Source organism: Notolepis coatsorum, assembly GCF_963971535.1.
Source record: "Notolepis coatsorum genome assembly, chromosome: 2".
Lineage (NCBI taxonomy): Eukaryota > Metazoa > Chordata > Actinopteri > Aulopiformes > Paralepididae > Notolepis > Notolepis coatsorum.
Genome location: NC_140166.1, coordinates 170,309,550 through 170,319,957, shown reverse-complemented (window position 1 = coordinate 170,319,957; position 10,408 = coordinate 170,309,550).

The following is a 10,408-nucleotide window of genomic DNA, read 5'->3' as shown; positions in this document are numbered from 1 at the left end:
TCCTGAAGGTCAGACTGATAAGACCTAGGATTTCCACCTCAGGATTGCATTGTGCTCTGACCTTGAGGCTCCCGCCAAGTCGATCAAACCAGCATAAAGGCTGCTCAACCGCAGGACAGCCAGGTTCAGACGGAGATAGAATAACTGAGGATCAGTGCTTGGCCCAAGACCCATGGTGAGGCGGGGATGATCAACATCCCAGTTTAATTATTATTCAGGTTTGAAAACATGCCTGTGGTTAACTCTGTTTACTTCTCTCGGTTGTAGCAAAGTATACTGCGCTTGTTGATGGTAACTTACATTTATGTCTTGATATCTCTTGATATCTCATGTTGCATTTTGGCCAACATGTTATCACCTATAGAAGCAGATAGCGAAACGCGTTGTGCAACAATAAAAAAGCAAAAACCAGTCCTGAGGAGTGTGCGGTCCCTTCTTTCCATTGAAGGTATTCTCCTTTTAGTTTATATATCTCTCTTGCGCTGACCTGCACCTCCAGTCGGGGTCCAACCAGATGTGCACGAGTCTTATTTAGTTTAATATATATATATATATTTATATAACATATACCCTATCTATTACATTATTATTGGTACACAATGTCAAATTAGGAAATTTAAGCCCTGATTCTTTAAAAAAAATCTTTTTCCCCCTTATTTTTCTGTTTTTCTCCCCTCCCAATGTTAGTCGTTATGCCAATTCCCAATCCCCTTCCTGGTCGTTGCGCACTCTACCCCCTACCGTAGGTCTGGGAGGGCGGAGGCTATCACATGCTTCCTCTGACACATGTGTACCCAGCCCACCACTTCTTTTCACCTGGCAGCGCGGACTCTCACTGGGAGAGTGTAACGTGTGGAAGGTCACACTACCTCTCCTAGATCCTTCCCTTGCTGTGCAGGCGCCCCGACCAAACTGTAGGAGTTGCTGTTTACAACAACCAGGACCCACACTTGCCGGGTTTCCCACCCGCTAACACCGTCAATTGTGTTAGTATGGACGGTCGGCCAACCCGGAAGCACCACAGCTGGATTCGATCCCACTGTCTCTGTGGTGGTAGGCAGACGCTTAGTCCGCTGCACTAACTGGCCGCCCAAGCCCTGATTCTTAATGTAGTCTTACTCTTTGTAGAACCTTAAGTGTGGTTATGTGTGTTGGCTCTACTTCCATTTGATTTAGCCATACAGTGTATCAAAGGAACTATCAAAACCTCGTTTGGATACTGGGAACCTGCAAAAATACATGACAGAGGAAGTGCTGTAGATACCTTCAATTTCAAAGTGCAATGACGTAACAGGTTTACGTGATGTGAGGAGACACGACTCACTGGTGAACGGACCATGTCCAACTCAACCTCTGTGTTTTGGAGTATATAACACTACATTAAACTTACCAAAATCTTGCTACCTTCCTGCTTGCATGCCTTGATTGTGTTGTCAGCGGTATGGTAAATGGGAAGGGGAATGTGGAAGTGACTACCTTTACAGGCCCCCAAGTTGGGGGAGGCCCCTCAAAGGGTCTGGACTAATGACCAGTGGCGGCTGGTGAAAATGATTCTGGGTGGGGCAGTGCCATATTCAATCAGTTTCAGTAACTACAGAACAGTATATATTGAGGCTGAGACTGACTTTTTTTTGCTGCCGGTAGAACATCGCGTACGAATTGGAAGAGTCGTCGCGTGTCGTGCTAACCTTTCGAGAAGCTTTGTGGTCCGGGCTTGAACTTTCCATAAATGTGTCCATATAAATCCATGTTGTTAGATCCAACACTGTCTGAATGTATCTTGTGATTATTATCAATTTCCAACTGTAATCCTGTCTCGTCTTGAGTCCCTGCGTCCATCATTGTTGTCGTCCTCAGTCCACGCACCCTCTAATACACCAATGACTCTGCTAAATAAATCGCCCTTTAGGCATCATATTTGAATACGCTGATTAGCAAAATTTTGTTGCTAGGTGCATTTATGTTGCCCTGTGCATTTTTCAATTGGCTGTGTTCCTCATTGACGCCCAGTCAGTGGGGCGATATTTCTAGCGCCCCAGAAGAGAGAGGGGATGAACAGGATGCACAAACAACTATTTATATTTGATACATTACACGTTATTGTGCATTTTAAACACAAACATACAATTAGTAATTATAATTTATTTTAAAAATGTTTATTATATTTTTAGCGGTCGAAATCTACTATTATAGAAAAATCCAAAACCACTTTCCACCAGGGGGGCGGTGCCCTAGCGCTCTCTATAGACCAGCCGCCACTGCTAATGACCCTTTTCCATTACATGGTACCAACCGACTCTACTCGCCTTTTTTGATTTTCCATTGAGCAAAAGTTGTGGATAGTACCTGTACCTTTTTGGTATCACCTCCCTTGTGGTTCCCAGTGCCACCAAAAGGAGACGTAACACTGCAGACTGATCAGAGAGAATGATCTCTTGTAACACAACAGCACCAAGGACAGCACCAGCTGATAACAAACTATCATTACACATGGGCAAAACAGAGTCCATTCTCTTCGGTTCAAATAACAAACTCAGCAAGACCGACGGCTTCTCAGTTACAGTGGGTGACAATATTGTCACAAGGAAAGATGAAATTACCTACCTGGGTTCCATCCTAGAGGCTAATCTTTCCTGTGACAAAATGGCATCCAATGTAATAAAAAAAGTCAACCAACGAACTCGATTCTTGTACCGGATATCCTCTCTGGTAAACAAGAATACCCTGAAGACTCTGGCAGGAGCACTCGTTCAAGGGTACTACGACTATGATCTGGACTCAGTTGTACAGTGTTCCCCACCCACCCCTCCTACCCAACCCCCCCCCCCACCGCCACCCCACCCACCCAACCACCTCCAATGTCATTGTTTTGCAAGTCTTCAGGTCTTTACACTCAAGTTCCAAGTCAAGTCCCAAGTCAAGACAGGCAAGTCTCAAGCCAGTCACATTGGGTTTCGAGTCCTAAACGAGTCCTAATACGTTCTTTACCAATGTAATGCCATTTAAAAAGTTTCTCATGTAAATTAGTCATAGTTAGCAGTTTATAACATTTTGATGATTCTGACACACAACTTTCTTCTCTGCTCGCATAACTTGATTAGAGGCTGAAGTGGAACTGTCATCTGTAATGATGGAAATTAAGTTGACTCACTTTACACTTTTTATGGCATCATTTGTTTTTCACATTTTGAGCTTGTAGAGAGTATCAAGTCTATCAAGTCACGAGGCTCAAATCAGAGTGAAGTCACAAGTCATTGGTGTTGAAGCCAGAGGCTTTTTTACTTTTAAGTGCCTGGGAACCTGTCTTGTTCGAGTTGCAAGTCTTTTATGATTTTGTTGAGTTGAGTCTGAAGTCATACAATTTGAGAGTCCACACCTCTGCTATTTTGCTATAGGTGTAAAATGAATGAAAGAAAAGGAGAAACTCAGAGGAGGAGAATTAAACTATAATGGTGTCTGTTTCCACAGTAAATTATCTGTTGAGTGTTTGATGGTTATTCTTTGTGATTTAGAACATAACCGCCATAAAACAATCAGAAAATAATGTTTTGTTTATCTTATTCCTGCTTTGTTCTCTCTACTGCCGCTCCCTCTTCTTGCTCGACCACCGGCTGCTCTCTCTCTCTCTCTCTCACCTTGGTCGCTCTCTCTTTTTCTCTTGTCTTCCTTAAAATTACAACAAAGCCTAACTTTATTTTTTACATTATCAAACGCAGACAAATGTACTCCCCTTGTCCTAAATTGGTCCTAAATGGAGTACTTCCTTGTTTTATGAATGAAGCGGTACACGAACACACAGATACATAAGCAGTTGCACTGTCTGTGTTAGACCAATCAGCGACGGTCATCCCTGCAAACCAGCCACCGTTGGCGGTGTTACTATCTGCAGTGGAAAACAAAGTACCAAAAGCGAGTAGAGTAGAGTAGAGTAGAGCCGGTACCATGTAATGTAATGTTTTTGGTTCTAAATTGTATGTTTCTTAATAATAATAAAGGTGAAAACTAATTTTGTGTTTGCATCCATCATGTATCAAAATGAGGTATTAATAAAGTTATTGGATTTTCTGGAGGTCATGGTCAGTCATGGATGATGGAGGAGCCCAGAGACACATCATGTGCTCAGGGCCCAGAATTTCTTGCCAATTCATGCTTGCTAAAAACCATTCTTTTATACAAAATAATAATATAATATAATATATATAATTATAATCTTTTAAAATAGTTACATACTACATGCATCATTAGGATACATCTAAAATCAATAAAAGACTATAAATAAAAGACTCAACCATATACTTAAACCCAAGCAAGATATTTTTAGTATATACATAAACTTAACAGCCAATGCTTATTGTGTAACCAGGTTTATGTCATCTGGATGTAGGTTTATCTGAGCCTGGCCAATTCAAGAGATTAGTCCCTCCCCAATGCCTTTGATTGACAGCCTAGTGTTGATACGCAAGATTTGCCTTGCTCCCTTTCCTGCATGCACGGTTATTTACTGGACTAATGGTGGATCTATAGTAGCTCATGGAGAGGTTTTAGTTGAACAGCCACAATGGTAGGTCTATTTTACCTTAACGGTTAGCTTTGTTAGAGAGTTAACTAAGAAGCTAATGTTTTCTTTTTAGCGACTCAAGAGAAACAAGCACAGGAGCAGCATGGGGAGGGGGGGGGGGGGGGGGGCGACTTGTTGCTAAACACTAAATCTTCAACCAATTCTGCTCATAGTTGTTGCAATATAGGTAATACAATACAAATCCTAAACATTTGGCCAATATCTCATCAAGGTTTCCCTAATTTTTCAGTATCGTTGAGAATCAATTTAGGGAGGCTGGGCACAATTTCCCTCATGCGCTGCTGTGCTGTTAGTGAAGCCTGACGTGTTTATAATGGATCGGTCCATCTATAGCCGATACCTGATCCAACCATTTGAGTCGGCATCGGCTATGATATCAGTATCGGATCGGTGCCTCCCTAACTTATTCTCTCTAAATGGATATGTAAACCATGCTGGTTTATAAATGCTTTATGGAGCTGAGTTAAGATTCTACCACATGAAAGTCATAGGATGGCCACTTCACACAGACTGTTCAGTGCATTCTCCAATTATTAGACCGTATTACTTGAAAGGATGGGGTCATATTGAAGAGGGTTATTTACTAAGTACTTATTTGATTCCTCATTCACTTTTTAGCTTAATTACTTATTTTAGTTGACCCTATTAATTCCTACCCTCATCATCAGCCCCCCCCCCCCCTTCTCTTTGCAACCATGCCAACCAACCAAGGAATACATCAGCGTATTGAATTTAAGAAAGCACACATATCTGCTACCTAGAGCTTACAGTGGCTCTGTGAATATTTATCATTTAGAAAATCGGTCCCTATTGGCCGATTGGGGTCCCATCCAGCCTTGCACTCTTTCACCGGCTGTCCTGTTTACACATGACTGAAATGACATGAAACATTTCTAGAGAAACTAGGTTCAATGCCTAATCGTTGGCCTGACAATTGGATATACTGAGCATTCCAACCAAAGACTAATATTCTGTCGCAGGGTTTTACACTCTGCACAAGCACCCTGGAAGGTGGCTTCTTCTATCAGAGTCAAAACGCATATAAAAAAGCGAAATCTTTCAATTCAAATGGATTTTGGTATACGAATGAATTAATGAATATAGATTATACATACGTTTAAGTAGCAAAATCTTGTTTATTAGCTACTACACAGACCAACAGATCAATGCAATTTTAGGAAGGACCTTTTGTAAACGCAAGCACTTTCGAGGTAAAAACACAGTACTTTCAAGTACATTCCAGAACAGTTGACCATTGGAAAAAAAAACTCTTGATTGATCTCAATTTCTCTTATTTTTTCAATATTCTGTATGAACAAACCAGAACAAAAAGGTTGGCTGTGCTCTGTTTTTGACGATTGCATATCCAAAGTAATTTGCAATGTATTATACTTATAGCACATGCATGAGTCTGCATGGTCTCTTTTGAAAGGTAACATTCCGAGGTTTCTTACACAATAAAGAAAAATCACTTTGAGTGCTAATGAAATAGAGTAACAGAGGTTTGAACACACTGAATTAAAGGTTTTGTGTACATTTCTGTTTAGTGGTTGCCAGATGCCTGTTTTTAAGTTCCAGCTGAGAGGTAGGAGCTTGAAAACATAACGGTTCCATAGCCTGAAGTCTTATAGTCATACAGGTCCAAAGTTTATAAAAATTCCACGGAAAATGTGTGTTTTACAAAGGTTTTTGTAATAATAATTCAGCGTGATTATCCAAAATGGCAGTCCACTGCCAATCATTTCGCCTCTTGAGTCAAAACAAAGGACTTCTTCTTGTGTCACCTTCCCCCACTCTCACTCTGGGATCGCTTTCGGAGCAGACGCTCCTTGGCTACAACGGTGGTCAATCATTTTCGCCATCAGCAGTTCAGGGACCATTCGCACCCGGACATGGCCACTCGTCCGAACGGCTTGTCAAATGATGGTGGCCGGCTGTTTTGTCTTGTAACTCGAGAATGGAATCACGCAATAGGTTGAGTGGGGTGACGATCGAAAGGCGGCAAATTCAACTTTTCCAACAATTTATTGGTCTTAGTGAAAACGCAGGCCAGAGCCGGCAGATGAGAGCAAAGCAAGTGCGTGATGGCCCACTGATGTTTGTGATAAAATGCATACTCTTTTTTTACGTAGTTCATTAATAGAAATTAACGCGATAAAGTCCCTGCCCTAATATATATATAATATATATATATATATACACACACACACACAGTATAACGTTTGTAAGTCACAGAGTTTTGCTGAACAAGAGAAAACTCTCTCGTCAGCAACACATGAAATCTGGTGAAATTGTAGATTCAAGCAGGAAATCTTCTCTGCAAACAGAAAATCCATGATTTACTGCACGTATTAGAACTAAGTAAAAAGCCCACACATTTATAAACACACAGTAAAAATTATATTTATTGTATCCAGGGACGTGCACAGGACTTTAGAGGGGCAGGTGCATGCTCAAAGGCTGAAAAGGGCACTACACTTGTGTGTATATATTAACCGAGCGCACGTATTTTGAAGGGCCCTTTTCGGGCGGGGGGACCCCTTTTTATGCTTTTTGGGGGGTTTTGGTGATCAAATATTGAATATTGAACTATAATAATCAGTGCAGGAGCTCACTTATCCTTGAAAGACACTTTTATCACTGACTTAAAAGGCTTATACATCTCCATAAATGTTCAGGGGGGAGGGAATAAGTGCTTACCCTACAGACCCCAAGAAGTGCTGTATATTCTGTATTGTTTAATATAAATGCATTTTTTATTCCAATCCCGATTTGTATTTGAGATGCCCAAATCCCATCGGACTTGACTTCTTCGTGTCCTTCAATGAGTGTAATACCAGCATTCAACTGTATGCGCCACAGCTGTTTCTATCATCATCATCAGCACCACCCACGCTATGCATAAAATATATAGGTCCGCGGAGAGGCACGGTGAGGAGGTCGTGCAAACTGCAATGGAATATGGGGCATCTCTCTCTCTTTACCTAATATTTTTATTCTATCCTGACATTTTTCAGTTGGAAGGGCAGTCTATATGCGTAACGGTAAAAAAAAAAAAAAAACATACATATTGGCTAGATCCTCTCTTGATGTTGGCTGATCATCTCTATATTTTGGCTAGATCCTCTCTACATATTGGCTAGATCCTCTCTTGATGTTGGCTAGATCATCTCTACATATTGGCTAGATCATCTCTACATATTGGCTAGATCCTCTCTTGATGTTGGCTAGATCATCTCTACATATTGGCTAGATCCTCTCTTGATGTTGGCTAGATCCTCTCTACATGTTGGCTAGATCCTCAGAGAGATTACAGATTCATAACCTGTCACATTATGCAAAACACGGCCCTTTTAGTTTGATTGAAAGTGAATACAGCACTTTTGAGCCCTCTGATTGGTCGAGAGGTTTAAGGAGGCGGGACTTCCGGGTATGTCATACCTTATAAGGGCATATAGCCAAGTTTGATGGATTGTAACCACGCCCCCTTTTTGAGATGATTTATGACCCCTTAGGGCTTCTCTGATTGGTCGAGAGGTTCAAGGAGGCGGGACATCCGGTTTAGGAGGCGGGATGGACTTCCGGTTTCAGATTTTTTTTTCAAAATAAAGGTTTTTCAAAATAAAACTTTTTCAAAATAAACGTTTTTTTTTATTGTTATTGTTAGAATGGGCTGTGCTCGCCATTTACGACAGTCTAGACAAGTCCGCTGGAAACGTCGTACTGCTTCTCTCCCTTGCAGTATCCAATAACGACGTCTGATCTCCGCGAAGACTCTCTCTGCCCCGGCGTGATGCACGTCCTCGTCGTATTTCTTTATGATAAGCTCTGTGACCTTGTGTCGGCTGTTTAAGACTATCGGGTACTTGACGTCATCCGGTAAGTCTGGAGCTCTCGTCAGACGACCACCCACTCTGATGAGATTATGGGCGTCGCTCTCGGGGGCTAGGTGGAGCAATCTGCTGTCTGACGGGACGGGCTTTGCTCCCTGTAGACAGTCTAGCTCGTCGGGGAACGAGTCTCTCTGGGCTCGCTGTAACAGAAGAAGTTCTGCTTCTTCGTAGTTACTGTAGCTGCAGTAATGTCAGTAGTGGGCTGAATCTCTGGGTGGTGCCACAGGAATGTCTTTAGCTGCGCACTCTCAAGGGTGAGGCAGTCGTCTATGTTGGGGTCTGTGGGGACGAGTGTGTGTGTCAACCCACAGAACATAGATTTCTTGTTCTCTGCCTCCTCTTCACTCGCCTCTCGTGGGGTGGGTGTAGGCCACTCTTCTTCCGGGAGCTTGAGGAACTCTGGCCCGTCACTATATAGATTGTGACGGGTGAGGTCATCCAGGGACATTCCCCGGGTGATGACGTCAGCTGGGTTGTGTTTTGTGTCCACATAAATCTTGGATCTCTGTGATTCTGACTCCCACGAAGACCTTGTATCTACACGAATCAGACTGGATCCATGTGAGTACGGTCGTGGAGTCTGACCACAAGATTGTTCTTTGCACCGGGATGGTGAGTTCACGTTGGATTAACGTGGCGAGTTGCGCTCCTGCTAGGGCTGCGCAGAGCTCTAGACGCGGGATAGATTGTTGCTTGCGGGGGGCTATTCTTGAGCGAGCCAGGATGAAGGCAGTATGTATTTCTCCTCCCTCCTCTCGGGCACGCAAGTAGGCCACCGAACCGTAGGCTACTTCGGAGGCGTCGCTGAAGACGTGCAGGTCCATCTGGCACGTCTCCGGCCTCACTGTGGGTGGGAAGTAGCTGCGGCGTATGTTGACACCTGGGAGTGAGCTGAGTTCTGTCTCCCACTCTCTCCATGTGGAGGCAAGGTGTTCGGGTATGGGGTCGTCCCAGCCCTGGTCCTTGTCCCATAACGCTCTTACAATCATCTTTGCCCTGGTGGTGTAAGGTAGAATACATCCCAACGGGTCATATTGTCTGGCGAGTGTTCTGTATACACTCCGTCTTGTGGTCGGTAGTGCAGTCGACCTTCCCTGCTCCTTGGTCAGGGGTGTGTGTTTATAATGGAGCGAGTCTGTTTTGAAGCGCCAGACTAGTCCTAATGTCATTTCTTGGGCTTCTCCTGGGATGGTCGCCATCCAGGTCTCGCTGCTTGCTGCCTTGTCCTCTGGGGAGAGGCTACGCAATACTTGAGGGTCGCTGCTGGCCCACTGCCGGAGATCAAAGCCGCCTTTGATCAGGGAGGCGCGGAGCTTGAGTAGGAGGGCCTCTTCTGCAAACGTAGCACAGCATGGGCTGCATGTGGTTCCGAAAGGGAGGACTTCCCATTGATAGATGGATGGTTGCTCGTCCCCGATCCTCTCTCTCCATAGGAACCGCAGCAGGGGCTTGTCCTCCTCCACTAGTCGCACCTGCAGGAACATACCTTTGATGTCGCCGCTGATGGCCACCTTGTCTTGGCGGAAACGTAGTAACACGCCTAGTAGAGAGGGGCCGAGTGTTGGGCCGGGCAAGAGCTCTTTATTCAGATTTTGTGATCCGATCTGGTAGCTGCAGTTGAACACAATACGATCCTTGCCGTTGTGGTGGACTTTGTGGTGCGGCACGTACCATGATTCGGTCGTCTGATCGGCCTCTTTAATGTCAATTTTCTTTATGTGTCCCGCTGTGATTAGCTTGTCAATCTCAGCGCGGTACACAGTCTCTTGAGCGGGGTCTCTGGCTAGGCGCCGCTCTGTGTTCAATAGATACCGCTCCGTCGCTTCTTTTGGGGCGTGGAAGGTAGGCATACCCTCTCGCCTCAGGAGTGGAGTTGCGTATCTCATCACTCCGTTGACTTTGACTCTCTTTGTCCCCCGCTCGAGGAGGGCTATAG